Here is a 19547-nt window from a genome sequence, read left to right as displayed (position 1 = left end):
TTTCTTCTTTATTTTGCCTTTTATGGTCGTGAGGGTGACAGCAGGACTGATTCCCTGAAATGGAGAAATTTTCTGACTCAGTCTGGGTGCCTCCTCCTTTCAAGGGGATCCCAGGAGCTCAGCGTGAACTGGGTGGGGCCGTGGATGGTGAGCCTGGCGGGTCACAGGGTCGGAGGTTGCCACGGGGGCTCTCGCAGGGAAGCACCAGCAGGAGAAGGAAGCTCAGAGAAACGGGGGAGCGGGGTAAGTGCGCCCCCCCCCCACCCCACCCGCTGAAATGGCCACCAACCAGAAGTGACCGAAACAGAACACTGGCGTGCGGGAGGCGGGGCCTGCAGAACCAGGAAGCCAGCTGAGCCGTGCACGGCGGGGCAGAGCCCCAGAGGCTGTGACATGGCTGTGACGGGAGTGCCACCCAAGGAAAGACGGGGCTCGGCCAGTACCAGCTGGTTCAGACTGGTCCAGGCTGGCCCACCCTGCACACCACGCCAGAGGCAGGGGTGGAAGTGGAGACCTATCTGCGAGGAGCGGGTGCCTGCTGGGGGTGGCGAGACGTGCATGTCCCGAGGACCAGGGTCCTCGTCATCTTGTAGCATGTGGCCCTGTGTCATCGTGGCTTCCGAGCTTCCTTTTTTTTTGCAGAAGGAACTTTCCTCCCCGTGTACCATATGCTGCCCTTGTTACTGTCACCACTTCCAGCGAGGAGAGAGGTGACAGTGTTTGCACAGGGCTCCCGAGTGGCAGAGCCAAAACTCAGGCCCAAGAGTGTCTGATGCTGATTCAGTTTAACTGCAGACACCCAGCTCAGCAGCTGACCCTTACACGCCCGGAGAATCCATGGAACAGAGATCCGTGCCAGCTTGGAAAACCTTGGGTCCAGGGCCGTTGTGCGTGGGCTCAGGGCTGACCCCTGAGGGCATCCCCGGGTCCTTCAGCACCAGGGAGAGGGTGCGGAAGCGAATCTGCCTTCTCTGGGCCAGGTGGCCCCCATCAGGCGGGGGCTCCGTGCTGCTTCACTGTTTGTTCTGCTGCTGCTCTTCCTTTTGTCTTTTTTCTTTTTTTAAATCTTTTTGGGTTCCTTTTGCACTTCTGTGAATGGTGTCTCCCATTTTCGTACTGATTCCTTTCCTAGTCTTTCTCCCGTAAGAATCTGATGTTTATTTTACAATGCAAAAGTAGAAAGTCTTTTTTAAAAAATTTTTTTAAATGCAAGCCTGTTGACTCGGAAAAATCAATCAAAGGTACAAGAGCAAGTAAATGGAGGGCAGTTTTTTCCTCTCTTGGATAAATATAGCAACTTCAGCGGACATGCTTTTTTAGATTAAGGCAGGAAAGATTAAACTCTGTTTGACAGTCCTGTGCTATGTGGGCTTGAGGCTGCAGGAGGGGAGGAAAGGGAGGGAGCCTGAGAGAGATGGGAGCGGCAGAAACCAGAAGCACAGGACCAGGGATGCTCCGCTGGCTTTTCAGGAATCGTCAGTTCAGTGGTCTGCGTGCGGCTTTTGGCGTCTCCACCCACTGCTTGCTTCTCTTTAAAATGCTTGCTTGACCAATGAGGCCACATTCCTCTTTCCCCCCAGAGGGGCCCAGCGTGTATGCACAAACCTGCTCTAGTTGAAAAGCTGGGAACAGCCCTCGTGCCCACCCAGAGGGGTGGCTCGTCCAGACCAGGGCACACTCAGACCCCGCCTGCTGAAAGGAAGGAGAGAGAGGTATAATTTTGGCTATGGAAAGGCCTCTAAGACATATTGTTAAGGAGAAAAATAGAGTGCCATTTATGGAAAGAAAAAGAAGAGCATAACACAAAATTATCTGGAGGCACAGACGTGAGTGTGACTGTAGAAAAAGGTCTAGCAGACACACACCCAAGTGATAGGGTTAGCAGATGGGAGGCTGTGTTCATGTGCCTTGTCATTTAAAGTAAATAACAGCTTAAAAACCAACAGATGCAAAGCTTGTCGACTGAGGTATTACTTACGGCTCTTCACCTGCCACGGTGCTTGGCCTGGCCAGGCCCCGGGGGGCTGGGAGGCCCAGATGCCCGTCACAGGAGAACGAGCCTCAACACGTAAGACAGCATTCTCTGAGGGCAGGTTCAGACTGTGCCACGGTTTTCTCACCCAGGACAGTGTGACAGTCGTTGTGAGAAGCCACCTGCCATGTGTCTAGCCTGTGGTCCTGTGAGTCCACGCGGTGGCCTGGGCTGTAGAGGTGCCGGGCGGGTTAGCAGGGCTTCTGGAAGCTGCGAGACCTCTGGAGGCTGGGCCCAGATCTGGCCGACGTCACCGGCGCTGCGTGCGGTCAAAGCAAGTCCAAGCCGGGGTCAGGCCTGGCGGGGAGGAGCTGCGGGCCCACAGCAAAGGGCGCTGCGGGGGGAGGTGCAGCTGTGTTCCCGCCAGCGCAGCAGGGGACCACGATGAGCCCACAGGTGTGTTTCCGAGAAGGCAGAGATGGCAGAATGTAATGAGAAGTGTTTCTTGGAGCTATGTTTGATAGCTGCTTTTCTCCGTCTCGGTGGCGGGTAGGGAATTGTGTTGATTCCATCTCGGTGTCGGGTAGGGAATTGTGTTGATTCCATCTCGGTGGCGGGTAGGGAATTGTGTTGATTCCGTCTCGGTGGCGGTTAGGGAATTGTGTCGATCGCGCTGATCCAGGCCAGCAGCCGCGGCATCGCTCGTTAAAGGGCCCTTCAGACTGATTGTCGTTACCTCCTTACCCCCCACCCAGATCCCTAGGCTCCAAGCCCGCGACACCTAGCTGAGTCCCGGCCTGTCACTTTCACACCTGAATGCGCTAACTGCAAGTACAGTCACTTCTCGAGAGCAGATATGATTGTAGGCTGGTTGCAGAGATGGCTGATTTTATTTTCAGGCTTTATGTTTCTGTACTTAACGTACAAGTGTGATTTTTTAAAAAATGATTAAAAAGCCTTAATGTTTTCCACCTGATGGCAAAATACCTGTTCAGTGTAGAAATTTTGGGAAACACACACAAAAAAAAAGACAAAAAAACTAACCTTAATCTGATTTCCCAGAGACAGTACCCCATTTTGTGGTATATTCGTTCGGCTGTGTGCGTGCGTGTGTGTGTGTGTAAATGACACCAGAGTGGATAGATGTCCTCTTACAGGTCACTGGGCCAGCCTCCACCTGCTGTCTGGGGCGTTCTCTGTCTCTTTCATTTTTGCACTTCCCTCTGCTTTTTCTGAAATGGGAAAGTGGGAGCACAGCATCTTGAAGCTCGATGGTAGCAGATATGGAGGCCGTGTCCTTAACTGCACAGATGGAGAGGCAAGGCCCAGAGAGGGCAAGTATCTTGCTCAAGGCCACCCAGCAGGCTGGGGACAGGATGGCGCCTCGATTCCTGGCCCAGGGTCCCAGACCACCTGTGTGGCCTCCTTGTCCCTCGGAGGCTTCGTCTACAGCAAACCCCAAAGAAAGAAGGGGCCTGAGTTTCACCAGGAAGCTGTGATGGTCCCACTCTCTTGGGCTGGGCTGGGCTGGACTTGAGACCCGGCGGTCCGTGCCCGCGGGCCTGTCGGTTGACCTGGGGAGGCCCTCTCGCTTGTGACCCGCGGCGGCCCTCTCGCTTGTGACCCGCGGCCTCTGGCTCCTGTTGCTCCTTGCGTCCTTGGGGGTCTGCTGTGGGCCTGGAGATGTAGGGATGAGGTGAGGTGTCCTTGCCCCAGGAGCACTGTCTCTGGGGGGTGCGGTTCTCCAGGTAGAGCGTGGTCACCCCGTCGTGTGCTGACACTGGAGCCGGGGGCCCCAGAGGACAGGGAGAAATCGGGGGGTCTCCTGGGGGGGACAGGATGAGACAGGAGAGCTGAACTCCACGAGGTGGGGGGGAGTGTTCCAGAAGGAGCCCCGGAGCATGTGCAAGGCCGGACGTGCGTGGTGCCTGGGGAGGGCAGAGGGCAGAGGCCTGGGAGGCGACCTCGGTACTGACCCTTCCTCTGAGCCCCAGGCCTTCGAAGGGCAGGAGCTGGAGAGGTGCCCAAGGAGCTCCCCGTTTCTGCTGAGTAGGAGGGGCAGGACCTTCTCGCACCCCGTGGTCCACTCGCTCGCAGGGGCGTCCCCGTCAGGGTCTAGAACAGGGCCCATCAGATTAGCAGACCCCCTTCCTGGGAAAAATGAGGAGGGAGGAGGGCGGGGGCGGGAGCACGTCCCCGCTGGGCCCGAAGACCGGGAGGGTTTTGCAGGCAGTGCTGGGCCAGAGGGGGCCGGGCACTGCAGAGCATGGGGGTCGGGGAGAGTGTGCACCGGTGAGTCGGCGGGCAGGCCCCCCGGGAGGGGTGAGCGAGGGGCGGGGGCGGGCAGCGGAGGACCCTGTGGTCCTACCACCAGCGCAGCTGAGGGACGCAGCACGAGAGGCCTGGGCTGGAGGCGAGCTGCGGGGAGACATGGCAATGGGACCTGGGAGCCCAGTGAGACGGGAATTTGCCCGGGCTGGACCAGGGAGGGGAGGGGGGGCCGCCGTCTGCACAGGGTGTGAGCAGCTTGGAGAGACTCGGGGCACACAGGAACATCAGACGCTCGGAGGAAGTGGCCGTGGGTACTTAGTTTTGGTTTTTCCCTGAAGGAGAATGAAGACGACGTGCCCGTTGGAGCTGGACTCTGCTCCGTGTTGGCCACCCCCCGAGCCCCCTGGCTGTCTCCCCGACCTTCTGGCTCCACCGCTCTCCCTCTTCCATTCCCCCTGATTTGTGCCCGTCTGGGCCACCTCTGTCCCAGGCTCCTGGCCACTGAGTGTCCTGTTCTGGTTTTTTAAAAATAAATGTATTTATTTTATTTATTTATTATTTTTGGGTGCACTGGGTCTTCATTGCTGCGCGCAGGCTTTCTCTAGTTGCGGCGAGTGGGGGCTACTCTTTGTTGCGGTGCGCGGGCTTCTCATTGAGGTGGCTTCTCTTGTTGTGGAGCACGGGCTCTAGGCGTGCAGGCTTCAGTAGTCAAGGCACGGGGGCTCAGTAGTTGTGGCTCATGGGCCCTAGAGCGCAGGCTCAGTAGCTGTGGCGCACGGGCTCAGTTGCTCTGCGGCATGTGGGATCTTCCCGGACCAGGGCTTGAACCCATGTCCCCTGCATTGGCAGGCGGATTCTTAACCACTGCCCACCAGGGAAGCCCTCCTGTTCTGTTTAAACTCTGTTCTTTGTGTTTGCTGCAGAAGAGTCAAAGCCACTTTGTTAGCAGGGTGGGTGAAAGCAGGAGATTTCACAGCCAGTCTCCTAGGAGCTGGTGCCCTGAGCAGCCGCTCCTTCCATGCTCCACGGCCGGTCCCCACGACAGGCGCCCAGGGGGCTGCTCTGGGTGAGGCTCAGGCCTCCTCGGCCTGAGTGGGGGCCACGTCGTAGAGGGGAGCAGACCCCATGCTGGGACTCAGGCGTCCCCGGACAGGCTTTCCCGTTTCTGGAGTTGCCACCGCAAGGACGAAACGCAGAGTGTGGAAGAAGAGGAGCAGCGTTTGCTGGTTGGCGTTGGCTGCTCTCACCTGCGCTCTCATTTAATCCTCCAGCACCTGCCGGCTAGGATCAGGGCAGTTTTAACTGATGGGAGAAACAGGACCACAACAGGGAAGCCGTTGCCCAAGCTCACAGCCAAAACGCAGCAGGACTTGAACCCACACCTGGTGCCAAAGCTGTGTTCTTTCTTCTTCCAGAAACTCTGCCAGTTGAGGGGTTCACGGGGTCGAGGAAAACATGCGAGTCAGAACGTGGTCTATTTAATCTGTTTTCTAACAAAAATAAAGATGATCTTAAGGACACGGAGAAGGTAGTTTAAAAAGGAAGTATCTGTAAAAGCCAGGTCAGGTCGGGCATTTGCCTGATCCGGGCATATTGTTGCCCATCCCTTTGACATTATATGAAATTTTTTTTTTATTAACATCTTTATTAGAGTATAATTGCTTTACAGTGGTGTGTTAGTTTCTGCTTTATAACAAAGTGAATCAGTTATACATATACATATGTTCCCATATCTCTTCCCTCTTGCATCTCCCTCCCTCCCACCCTCCCCATCCCACCCCTCCAGGTGGTCACAATATATGAAATTTTTTTTAACATTAAACCTTTTTCTGAAGTTTCGAGCTCTTGGGATTGCTGATCTCGTGGAGTTCTGTCCTTTGCCTCCAGCGTCATTTGGGATTTGCCGAGCATCCTGTTATTTTGTCACAGGCTTTTATTCCTTGATCTCGTCGCATCCTGGAGTTTCTGTTGTGAATGCCTCTCCCTGCCCCACAGCTGTTGCCTGTTTATAAGCCACGGGCACTTTCTGTATTCAACTTTCGAGAGATCTGGGTGAAAGGTCTGGCAGTTCTGGGTGATTCTGGCTCACCCAGAGTCGCCCAGAGCCCCGCCTGCTCAAGAGACAGGAAAAGAACGTGATGTGTGGGAAGGGGTGGCTGATCCCACGGGGGAACCGGCCTCGCCCAGTCATCCTGCAGCTTGATACAAAAGGAAGATCATCTCGCTAGACACCACGAACCATAGTTATGACACTTTTTGTCATGCTGTTTCCTCTTATTTATGCAGTGGAGAGTAGGATGTTTTCAAATAAACCCTCTAAATATGAAATCCTGAGAATGCATTATTTCTGAAACGCTGCACCGTTAACAGCCTTTTAGCTGGTTATATTATAAAGCATGTTGTAACAGCTCAAAAAAAAAAAATATATCTGAGCCGAAATGTGTTTCCATAGCCCATATGCTGAATTCTGGCATCTTTATACCTTTTTCAAGCTGTTGTCAATTAGTAGAGAAATTAATTTCTGTCTTTGTGTCCTTCGTACAGTCGAGCTTGTGTATGGGTGCCGCAGAGAACTCCCCTTTCTCCTCCCATCGAGGGGAGCTCGTGCAGCAGGAGTTCAGGAGATGAAAGCGTGTTGGTCCAGGTGTCCATGATGGAAGCCTGGACCATCAGCAAACAGAAAAAGAGGAAATGGCTTTTGTTGAGGGAAACAAACTGTTTTCCAGGCCAGCAAGCTGTGATCTTGGACTTTCTGCCATATGCACATTTTTTTTAAAGAGAGAGAGAGAGAGAGAGACACAGAAGCAGAACCTCCTGGATCACACGGTATTCCCCGAGAGGCAGCACGAAGGTCCTGTCCAGCCTGCACCGAATCGCCCGTGACCCCTTCGCCCTCCGAGTGTCCTTTTGTCCCCACACTCTCTGCTCTTGGAGCCTCACAAGGGCGTTTTTAGCATTGGCGGACTCTGTCGGCTGATGATTGAACATGATTTTTGGTGGCCTTTCAGCTGAAGGATGCAGCTCCTCTACTTTTTTTTTTTTTTTAAACATCTTTATTGAAGTATAATTGCTTTACAATGGTGTGTTAGTTTCTGCTTTATAACAAAGTGAATCAGTTATACATATACATATGTTCCCATATCTCTTCCCTCTTGCATCTCCCTCCCTCCCACCCTCCCCATCCCACCCCTCTAGGTGGTCACAAAGCACCGAACAGCTCCTCTACTTTTAACCTGTCTTTGGTCTCGTGTCCTTACTCTTCAGTATAGAATGCTGTTGCGCATGGGACTTCTGCAACATGAAATCCCATGATTGGGGATTGTCACAGGAGTGCAGAAAACAAGCCAGACCTTCGTTAGAAACGGGCTTTGAAACACTGATGGCTAAATTTTAAGTAGCATGAACACGTTGCAGCCTAAGGTAGGGAGGATCTATGGGGATTCTGGCATCCTTGTTCCAAAAGAGCATTGAGGGGAACTCAATGGAAGCAGAAAACACAGAACAGTCTCAGGGAAACCTGCCGGACCTGGAATGTGTGCGTTTTCTGTCACACCTCTTCTGGGTGCACCTGGTATGGCCCAAGTAGTCACACAGTTGCTCCTGGCAGTCGGGACTTCCAGCAGGGTCAGCCCAGAGCCCTGGTTATCTTTCGAACCATTGTTTGGGTCACATATGTGTTCTGTGGCTCTCTCCCTACCACAGGTAGAGAAATGAACTGCCTTTAAAAAAGGAGAGAAAAACATTTGATTACAAGTTCTTCAGACCCAAACAGTAGCTTTCCATAGGGTTTTTACCTGGAAGCAAAGTACCGTAATGGGAAGAAAGTGGGTTTGCTACCTCCTCTAATAAAAAAAGAGCTGTAACTCCCGGTGTGGACGAGGATGTGAGGAAATTCAAATTTCTGTGCTTGGCTGGGGACAACGGAAATTCTCAAGTTGGAAGGCATTTTTGGTTCTATAAATGAGGACTCCCCAAAATATTCATATCCTTTGATCTAGAAATCCCATCTTGGCAAGTTTATCCTGACAGTTCTATAAATATCTGTGAAAAGATGTTCATCTCAGTGTTATTTAGAATAACAAACATTGCTGGCAACCTCAATGCTCCACCATTGAAAGTAAAGTGAGTTTCGATTTTTATCCCCCTGATGGGACATCACGCAGTCAGTATAAATCACAAGTATAAATTATGTGTCAAAGTGGGGGAAATATTACAGTCTTACGTGTTAAGTAGAAAATCAACCCCCTGCCCCAGAGCCTAGCCGAGACCAGACACCCAACAGGTAATTGGGAAGCGTTTGTTCCAGTTGAAGCGGTCGGCTTTTACCTTCTTCCTGCAGCAGCCCCTACAGAGGACCCTTGTCAACTGCGGGACTGACCTCCCGAACCCCATCCTGACGTGTACCCCCTGGATGGGAGGTGAGGGTGCTGACTGAACGAGGAGTCCGGTTGTACTCCCGGCTGCTCTGGCTGGAAGGCACTCCTGGCCACCGCCACCAGGACCTTCTGCCCCCCTGTGAGGCCCATGGGTGCCCCAGCGGGAGCCTCTCGCCCGGCAGAGGACACGGTGGCTTTGTCTCGTCTGGGAGAACTCAGGCCGGCTGGGAAGAGCCAGGAGGCCGTGCCAGCCGGCCCTGACCCTGCCGAGGTAGCACCCAGGGCCACAGGCAGGACAGGGAACAGACAGTATGGGTTGGTGGCTTGTTAAAAACATAAGTGGTGACAATGGAGGCGTCCCTCACAATTTGAGTTTTTTTTCTCCCAGTGATGTGTGCTGGAGGGTGTCCCAGGTCAGTTGGTACAGTTCACTTTGGCCGCCACAGAAACGAGACCAGACTTTTGTTGTGTTTACTTCTGCTTGGCGAGGGCAGGACTGGTTTGTTGCTTAAAAAAAAAAAATTTATTTGTTTGTTTGTTTGGCTGCGCCGGGTCTTAGCTTGTGGCGTGTGGGATCTTCAGTTGCTGCATGTGGGCTCTTAGTTGCGGCATGCGTGTGGGCTCTAGTTCCCTGACCAGGGATCGAACCCGGACCCCCTGGTTTGGGAGCACAGAGTCTTAGCCACTGGACCGCCAGGGAAGTCCCTGTTGCTTTTTTTGGTTAATTTTTCATTTCCACAACTAATATTTGCCGTCCACTTTGTGCCCAGCCCTGACCTGTGCACTTCACATAGGTGGTCTCGGTTCACGTTGCCCACGGTCCGAGGAGCGGGGGTGAGGAGACAGGGGCCCAGAGGAGCTGAAACCCTGCAGGAGGCTGCACCCTGTGGGGGCCGGGTTAGGTCCAAGGACGTCTGATCCCAGAGCCGTCCCGTGACCCATACTTGGGCTGCCCGACGCTTTCCTGGCTTTCCCCAGAAATCGGCCTTGAACGTGTGTTACTTCTGTAATCAGAGGAGGGGTGCAGGGTTTTATTATTTAAGTAATATTTTAAATGCAGGCCAACGGATGCAGGTGTTTTTCCTCATTCCCCATGGCGCCTCTGCAATAGAAATTGTTTTTAACGCTGCTGAACGGAACGTTCCACGATGGGGCTGATGAGGCTGAGGGCCTGCGTTTTGACGGTTTGCTCTTTAGTGAATTTAAATTTGCCCCACGTGGCTGTGGCTGCCGCCCCTCCAGAGTCGCTGCCCCATGGCACCCGGGGACCAGGCACCCTCGTCCGGGGCCCTGCCGCCACCCTCCTGCCTGCTCCCCCCCCCCCCCCCCCGGACTGAGCTCCGCCCCCCACAGGGAGCCGAGCCTCGCGCCCAGGTGGCCCGTCTTTAACCCCTTCAAGGGCAGGCCCGGGGTGGGGGGTGGTCGGGGCCAGCAGGACGCCCATGGTCCAGCCGATGGCCTTGGCACAGGGCCTCCTGCTGCCTTGTCTGTTGCTATGGCAACACCGGAGGGTGGAGGATGCCCGAGGCCGGACTCCAGACCCCCCGCCTCCACCCCATGCGGTGATCCCACGGGACCCCCACTGGCTCCTTAAGAAGCAGAGCCCTGGGGTATGTTTGCTCCTGCGTCCGCTTGAGGAATCAACAGGAAGGGCCCAGACTTCCCGGAACCACCAGCACGCTGACCTCACCCTCACCTCCTAACTTCATAGCCTCGTGTGCAGTAGTGACGCTGACGCATAATTAACGCCGGTTTTGAGGATCCAGGATGCTTTCACTGTGTCCTGGGGGTAGTTGGTGTGTCCTGGAGTTGACAACGGCAGGGAACACTGCCCAGAGAACACAGGGCTGCTCTGGGTCCCCGCCCGCGTCCTCACCCTGACCAGCAAGGCAGTGAGCGTTTATTGAGCGCTTGCTGTGTGCTGCACTCAGGGCTGACCACTGTGCCTCGCTCTCCCTGACTCCCCACGCACCCTGTGGAGTGGGGTCCACAAGCGCCCCTTTGTGCAGGCGGGGAGGCTGAGCCGGCCGAGGTGAAGTCACCGGCCTGAGCTCACAGGGAGGTGAGGTGGAGCTGACTCCTGACCTCCACCCTCGGCTCTGTCCTCCCTATCCCGTCCTTCCCTGGTTCTCCGGGTCCTTAAATGGGGTGGTGACCCTTCCTCGAGACTTGCGCTGTTGTCATCAAACAGGAGGAGCCACGGGTCCAGGGGCTGGCACAGGGCTGGGAGCTAGTTAGTGCTTCTCTTTTCGCCTTTGTAATATTGTAGCTGAATTTGAACTTGCAGTGGTGTTGGTTCAGTACCCGGATGTGGAAGGGCGTGCCCCCTGCCGGGCCCTGCCTGGGCCTCAGTGTGCAGAGCTGGCCCTTTGTCAAGGGCAGAAGGGGCCGTTTGTCAAGGGCAGCAGGGGTCAGTGGAAGTGACCGCTCTGTGGTCACTTCCATTGACTCTCTGTGGTTGAGAAACGCTGACCACCCTCTGTCTTTTCTGAAAGCTCTGGGGTCCTGACTTCAGCTAGTTTTAGTTGCTGGCATCTCCAAGGCTTTCAGAAAGTTCTGCTTCCTAAATATTAACAATACAACGTCTCCCATCCTGGAGAAAGGGATCTGTGCTTCTTTCTAAAGCAGTTCACTTCACCATGGGTGATCTCCTTTGCTTTTTAAAAGTAGCATTTGTTACAGTTTCAACAGAGGTTAAACTTGGGTTGCCCGGTTTTCATGTTTTTCTGTGGGTTACAGAAGCTCCAAACAAATGGCAGGCAGCACGTGGGAGCTTCTGTCATCTGGTGGGGACTGAACAGACCTACCTTAATGTTTTGAGGAGAAGAGTTCTGTTAGATGTTAAATTTATTTTTGGTTAGAAGGAAACTGAGGCGAAAGCAAGCCATGATTATGCAGAGGAGAAACACAGGTTAGACATGCAGAAGAACCTCTGACGGAGAAGAGCGCTGAACACCGCCACTTCGGGTCTCCCCTCTGGGACGGGGGGCGGCGGGTGCGCGAGTGGGGAAGGCCCGCTTCCCGCCGGGCGCGCTGCCCTGGCTCGCCCACCCCGGCAGCTTCACGATGAGGCGAGGCGGCGTCTCCTGGTCTCACAGGCGGGCCGGTGACTAGTGGTGACTCCCGTCGTCAAACTGGTGTCTCATTCCCTTGCTTTCTTATTCTCTGCTTTTATCACATAGGTTTGGCTCTCTAAAAAATAGTTTGCTTTTGCTTGTTTTTTCGTTTTCTTTTTTGTTTTTTTTTTTTTAGCTTTCCATAAAATGGCTAAACTTGAATACCTTACTTTCTTTTTTTCACTTTGTATTTTGTTTGTAAGGTTCCTACATGTAGATTCCGTTTACTCGTTTTTTCACTACTGTAGAATAATCCCTTTAGCTACAATGTGTCCATTCTCCAGCTGTGACAACAGGCTGTAGCGAACGATGTTACCCCGTCTCCTATGGTGCCAGCACAGGAATTTCTCTTGGGTGTGTGAATGCCTGGGGGTGGGATGGCTGGGTTGTAAAGTATGGAACTCCAACCTTGCGAGATGCCAGATAGGCTTCCAAAGTGGTTGTACTGGTTTCTCTCTGTGTAACATATACGGGCTAGTGACTCCCTTTAAGTTTGGACACGGGAGCTCAATCAGGCCTCCTCCCGGCCCCTCACAGTGCTCTGTTACACCGGAGCTCGTCCAAGTGGCTTTATTCTCCCTCTGGGTCTGTGTGGCCCTGATTCCCACACGTGGCTCCTGCCCTGCCCGTCCAGGCCTGTGGTTCTGGCGCCACAGTGGGAAAAGGTCAGAGGCGCCACAGTGACCGTCTGTCTCACTGGCCTGAACCACACGTCCTGCAGGAGTCCCCCTCCTGCTTCGTGCTGGCCTGTGCGCCGGCCAGGAATGCAGGGCCAGCCCCCGCGGGATGGAAGTCCATCCTCTTACTGGTCAGATCTTCCCAGGGAGACAAAGCCACGTCCCTAGAGCCTGGGTCAGGGAAATGCTGTCTGCCTGGAGCCTCCAAAGGAGCAGAGGCGAGAAACGAGAACTCTCTGTTGGTGCAGACTCCCCAGTGGGGAGCGTGTGGTCCGCGGTCAGGGCCCTGCTGTGGACCCCTCACCAGACAGGGCGTGGCGATGCTTTTGCTGTGAAAATGGCAAAATTGGGAGCCTGGTACCCCAGTGTCTAGAGGAAACCATGTCATCGTTTAGACTTGCGGGCCTGGTGTGAACGCCTGCCTGTGTTTTCAATCACACACGCCCATCTCTTCTGATTAAAACAGGAAGAACGTTTGAGGTAGATGTAGGGGTAGAATAGAAGAGCGCAGAGGCAGCACGTTGAGTCACCACCGTGTAGGGGGGCAGGCTCTGGAGCAGACTTCCCTGGGTCAGATCCAGCCGTGCCGCGAGGCCCTGGTCTCCTTGTTGGCAAAGGAAGTGGCAGTAAAAGCACCAGATTTGGGGTCTGAAATCAGTGCTTGAGGCCTTGCCCGGCCTGTAACTCACCGGGAAGCTGAGCTCCATCCATTCTGTCCGAGGGTCACTTTTCTCTGCTAGAAAATGGGGGAAAGAATCTCTAACTCATGGGGTTGTGAGGATCAAGTGAAATAACCCTGGGAAAAGGGCTGTGCAAATTACAACCTGCTGCGTAAATATCGGGTGTTGTCATTACTGGTTTTTTAGTGCTTTGTCTCTCTTTCCTTACTCGAGGTTACGTTTCACCAGATTTTTCTTCTCTAAGAAGAGAGTACTAAGCAGAACTGGTTCCCTAAGAAAAGGGAAGTCAGATGCTCATTTCTTCCTGTTCCAGCTTTAACAGGATCATCAGCTCTCTGGATACGTCCTCGTGGTCTCTTTTTAGCACACGGTGGTGCCGTGGAAAGTTATTTCAGGTAGAAATATTTTGTATGAGACAAAGAGACAGGGATTATTTCATCGTTCAACAAAGAATTATTAACTACTTAATTGTGCACGGAATACGACGCTAGAGTGTTTTGAGGGTCCTTGGGATTGGTTTTAATCAGATGTGGTGAGACACACAGATATGGAAATGGCTGTCACGAGGGAGAATTGATTATATTCACAATTCCCTAGAAAGGGGGCAGGGCACCCCACACAGGGCCACTCAGGGAAGCACCAGGGCTGGTCAGGAGGCGGAGGGAGTGGGGGGAATGTAGACGGGAGCCTTTACTGCATTTTCTACGAGGAGGAATGGTGAGGCGGGCTGAGCAGGCTGAGGGTTGGCTGGTTTGAATAATTTCAGTGGGCTCGCGGGCTTAGGGGCTGCCCTGGTTGTCCGGTACCTGGCCCTGAGCGACAAGGACAGCAGGAGAGTAGCCCAGAAAGTGAGAGGTGGGATGTGGGCTCTGGGCGGGTTGGTTTGCATGTGAAAGGCCAGCTCACAGGCCAGTTCTTTCCTGTCTCTAGAAATTCGCTAACCCTGGGAGCAGCAGTCCCTCCAGGGACAGCTTTAACCAGATGGTAAAGCATCAAAATACAGAAAATAAAAAACACAGTACATAGCAGAATCAGGGCAAACAAAACAAAAAATATGCTGGATATAAGGCCTGTGATGCAGGGTTCTTTCTTGTAAAAAATATGAGGAAAAGAATTTTAATTGCAAATGCAGAACTGTTGCTCGGTATACGTGGCGGGAAAGGAAATGTATCAATCAGTGTGGCCAGGGTAATGGAGATGAATCTCTGGTGAGTGGCCATTATGGAAATACTGGCTACAGTTCATTTCAACAGGTGTATAGCAGGCACCTGCCCCCTGCCAGGCCATTGCGAGGAGCCCTGAGGAATATGCAGGAGAACAGAATGGGATCCTTGATCCCGAGGTCAGCCCTGGCAGGTGTGGGGCACGTGCGGGCCCAGCCTCCTCCTCGAGTCCGTGGCAGACGTCACCAGTCACCCACGGTGCAGTGCCGTGGGGGCCGCCAGCCACCCATCAGAGCTGCTTGTCAGCTGGGCTCTAGGGACCCTCGGTCCCTGGGGGAGGAGTGGTGCTGGAGGAGCGAAGGGGGGGGCGCTCCAGTCAGCTCACCTGTGATAGAGACAAGACCTGGTCGGGGGGGGAAGGAGACACTTGCACCTGTGTGGAGGGAATTGACTCCGTGGAAGGGTTAGGAGTGGCGATGGGCCTTAAAGGATTTGCTCCTGGCCTGGTGCAGGGCTGAGGGCCCGCAGCAGGGGACTGCTATATGAGAGGCGCAGCAGAAGAGCTTGGATGTGCTTTGAGGGACAGCGGCAGGGAGGTGTGAGTGTGGCTCCGATGGTGCTTTCTAGTGCGGGAGCAGGACCAGTCAGAGCCTTTACCCGAGGCCCCGAAAACGGCTGGCACCCGTGGACCGAGCTCTGAGGCAGTGGAGACGCTGACCCCTGCAAGGTCAGAGCAGCTTCCAGAGGGGTGCGGAGGGGGTCAGGGCAGGCAGGGGGGCTGGGTGGGAAGCTCTCGCCAGGTAAAAGGCGATGAGCGTCTCACCCCTTGCAAGTGGCATAGGCATGCAAAGGCGCAGGCCGATCCAGGGGGCTGAGGACCTAGAAATCTGGAAGGGTTTGGGGGCCAGCTCGACAGAGGGTAGAATGAAGGTCAAAGACAGCAGGCCTGTTTTGAGCCTGAATGATTCAGAAGGTGAATGGAACCCAGGAGCAGAGCCACTTTGGAAGCTGTCGGGGGACTCTTCTGACCAGGGGTTCACGAGGCGGACCTGCAGCTCTGGAAGGAGCGTGCCGGAGCTGGAAGAGCAGGCGGGCGGGCGGGCGAGCAGTGCGCATCGTGGGGAGAGGCAACCACGGGACGGGGGAGAGGGGCAAGGGAGAGCTTGCGGGGCGGCCGGGGCGGGCAGCACTGCAGTGCCTTCGTCACGGGGGCTGACGTGTGAGCAGGCAGACAGCAGAACCGAGCAGCAGTCCAGAGACAGGCCAGACTCGAGTCGAAGGGGAACCTTCGTATGGGATCGGGGGGACACCACAGTTCAGCGAGGTGATGAAGGACTTCTTCATAAATTCTGCTAGAACAATTAAGAACCATTTAGGAACTTGATAGAGGTGGTTGAACAACATTGTGAATATACAAAATGCCACCGAATTGGTACACTTTACAGTGGTTAACGTTATGTTATGTGAACTTCACCTCGATTTTAAGAAGAAAAGAACCATCAGGAAAGAGGTCCTGTCTCACACCACGTTCCACAATAAGCTGCAGGTGGATCAAAGATCAACATGTAGAAAATGAAACCAAATCTGGAGATGATGGTGGCGATGGTTGCACAAAAGTGTGAATGTACTTAATGCCACTGAGCTGTGCACCTGAGAAAGGTTAATGTCGGACTTCCTGGCGGTCCAGTGGTTAGGACTCTGCGCTTCCACTGCAGGGGGCCCGGGTTCGATCCCTGGTCGGGGAACTATGATCCCACATGCCGTGCGGTGTGGCCAAAAAAAAAAGGTTAATGTAAATTTTATGTTATGTATATGTTATCCCCCCCACAAGAAATGAAACCATAAAGGAACTCATAGAAAAAATGCTGAGTTCCTTTATACCCCTGGAGTAGAGAAGGCTTTTATAACTAAGAATCAAAACTCAGAAGCCATAAAAAGAAAAGATTGATAATTTTTGTAACGGTTTTTTTTTTTTTAAAGCAACTAGTGCTCAAGCTTTTTTTTTAATGAATTTATTTTTTATTTATTTATTTTTGGCTGCGTTGGGTCTTCGTTGCTGCATGTGGGCTTTCTCTAGTTGCGGCAAGCGGGGGCTACTCTTTGTTGCGTGCGTGGGCTTCTCACTGCGGCGTCTTCTCTTGTTGTGGAGCACGGGCTCTAGGCACGTGGCCTTCAGTAGTTGTGGCGCATGGGCTCCAGAGCACAGGCTCAGTAGTTGTGGTGCACGGGCTTGGTTGTTCAACGGCACGTGGGATCCTCCCGGACCAGGGATCAAACCCGTGTCCCCTGCATTGGCAGGCGGATTCTTAACCAATGCACCACAAGGGAAGTCCCAAGATTGATAAGTTTTTCAAATAAAAATCTTCTGTAGCTTAAACACAATATCAAGTCAAAGGACAAATGACCAGCTCATATACAAAGAGCTCTTAAATATCAAGAAATGCAAAACCCTGCAAGCAAAGACAGAAATTCTCAGTTTACCAGAAAACAAATACAAGTGACTCTTGAAATATAAGGAGATGTTCGACCTATACTTTCTCCTCTGTCTTAAGGGCAAGAATCCAAACACTGAACGACTTGCTTTGTTGGGAGGCTGATAGATTCAACCCAGCACAACCCACATGGACGGGAAGTGGGCAACTTCTACTGAAATGGCACCCGCATGCACCTTTCAACCAAACAACCTTGCCACCTAGACATACACCCTGAAGGCGCACCTTCACAAAGATGGGATAAAACATTCCCAGTGATTCATTACAGTCAGATGTTTAATAAACGAGAGATTGGATGTCACACAGATGATTTTTGATGAGAGATGGCCAGAATAAGCTGTACTTCACCCACACAGAGGAGCACTGCACAACCCTAAGACAGAGGAAGAACTCTTGGCCTGTTTGTGATAACGAAGTAATCTCCAGAATACGTTAAAAGTGAAAAAAACTGGCGTAGAATAGGGTGGATCTGTAGCATGCTACCTTCTATTAAAAAAAAAAAAAAAGATAATTTTCTTATTTTTGCAAAAACAATTGCTTTGAAAGAAGAAACAGTAAATAGTTAAAATGATTAGCCATGGGGAACAAGAGGGGAGAGGTGGAGGAGACAGGAATAGAAGCAAGATGTCACTGGATGAATCTTTTTTTATTTTTCTAACTTTTGAACCAGGTAAATGTTTACGTATTCACAAAAAAAAGTAAAATTGAAAAGTAAAACAGCAAAATCTATAGTTGTGAACAAATTTATTTTGAAACTAATGAATCTAATCGTATATCAAGTTAGTAACATAAGCACACAGAGAAAATAATGATCACGTATTTGTAATAATTCGAACTTTAAACATAATACTCTGGGGCTTCGCCGGTGGTGCAGTGGTTAAGAATCTGCCTGCCAGTGCAGGGGACACAGGTTTGAGCCGTGGTCCGGGAAGATCCCACATGCCGCGGAGCAGCTAAGCCCATGCGCCACAACTACTGAGGCTGCGCTCTGGAGCCCGTGAGCCACAACTACTGAGCCCTGGTGCCCCAACTACTGAAGCCCATGCACCTAGAGCCCGTGCTCCACAGCAAGAGAAGCCACCGCAATGAGAAGCCTGCGCACCGCAACGAAGAGTAGCCCCTGCTCGCCGCAACTAGAGAAAGCCCGTGCGCAGCAACGAAGATCCAACCAATGCGGCCAAAAATTAAATAAATAAATAAGTTAATTAATTAATTTTTTTAAATGGCAGTATTAAACATAATACTCTGGCCATATCATTACTGAACTATCTTCCAAGGACGGAGGGTGGGGTAGGAGAGTATTGTTTAGTGGGTGTATCAGTCAGCTTGGGCTGCCATAACAAAGTACCCCAGACTGAGTGACGTAAACGATAGCAATTTATTTTCTGAAAGTTCTGGAGGCCGGAAGTCCAAGATGAAGGTGTCGACAGGGCTGGTTCCTCCTGAGGCCTCTCTCCTGGGCTTGCAGACGGGCGTCCCTCTGTGTGTGTCTGTGTCCTAATCTCCTTTTCTTACAAGGACACCAGTCAGATTGGGTTAGGGGCCAGCCCAGCGAACTCATTTTAACTTAATCACCTCTTTAAAGACCTGTCTCCAAACACAGTCATGTTCTGAGCTGTGGGGTTTAGGACTTCAGCACGTGAAGGGAGTGGGGAAGGGGGGTGCAGTTCAGCCTGCGCCAGGAGCATGCGGTTTTAGTTTGAGGAAGGTGGGCAGGTTCTGGGGGTGCATGGTGGCGACGGTTGTACAGCAGTGTGATGTGCTCGATACTGCTGAGCTTGCACTGAAAGATGGTGAAGATGCTATGTTTTACCCCAGTAAAAAATAAAAATGAATTTAAGGGGGCTGAGGGTGCCGCTGAGAGGGTGACAGAAGGGGGCCCCAGGCTGTGTGCGGTGGGCGCTCGTGGGGGACGGACAGCAGGAAACAGGAGTTCGTGGTCTGACCACACAGAGGGTTTCCGAGTTTGAGGTCTGGGCCGCCAGCCGTTCCAGCCGCTGTGAGCAACCCCCCCACTCTCCATCCGTGAAGCGGGCGGCATGGTCACTGCAGCTCTGGGCAGGTCCGCTTGCTGTGCTTCCTTGTGCTCCGGGAGCTCCTCCTTGTTTGCAGTTTTCAAACCCTCACATTGCGCGGTTTCTATGGCGACTGACGTTCCTCCGAGAGGGGAGCGTGGAGGGACCCTCAGAACACAGGGAAATGAACAGCACGGATATGGGACAGGCAGTACAATCCAGGAGGGAGGGAGCATGACCTAGTTTTACGGCTGCTTCACTGAGAAGATTCTGGCAGGCGCACTTGACTGTCTTATGTCTGTCGCGCTGTCTTCACCAGGAGCTTTAAAGGGAGGTGACAGGATGCAGCACTTTACCTGGTGAAAAGCTAACGCTTGGAAACAACTGTGAGGGTCAAGGACTTGGGAAAGCCCGAGGAGCTCCGATCCTCGTCCGTCTTGTTTCTGGCCACTTGGCGAGAAGCGAGGCCTAGTGAGACTCCACGTGCCTGTCCTTTCTTTCTTCCTGGGATACGGCCACAAGGAAGGCATCCTGGCTGCGTGGACAGGCTTTGTGATGTTCACATCCTGGCTCGTGACTTCTGGCTGTGTGATCTTGGGCACGTTCCTTAATCTCTCTGTGCTTCAACGTCCTAATCTGTAAAATGCGGGGAGAAGAATTCCCACGGTCAAGAGTGCTTGGAAGGGCTTGGTGGGTCTTCCCTAAAGAGTGGCTGGTAATTCCGTGTGGAGACCCCTGGGCTTGGCAGGAGTCAGCCTCTGGTAACTGGTTCTGTTTCCCGTTCT

At 52.9% G+C, this 19547-nt stretch overlaps 1 protein-coding gene across 6 annotated transcripts in view; it reads left to right on the top strand.

Annotated features, from left to right (window-relative positions):
• MGLL (monoglyceride lipase) overlaps nucleotides 1-19547 on the top strand; it is a 240698-nt gene that overhangs the window by 195583 nt on the left and 25568 nt on the right. The window lies entirely within an intron of this gene.

This window comes from Balaenoptera borealis (assembly GCF_965194805.1).
Source record: "Balaenoptera borealis genome assembly, chromosome: 12".
Taxonomy (NCBI): Eukaryota; Metazoa; Chordata; class Mammalia; order Artiodactyla; family Balaenopteridae; genus Balaenoptera; species Balaenoptera borealis.
This window is presented reverse-complemented; position numbering and strand designations above follow the sequence as displayed.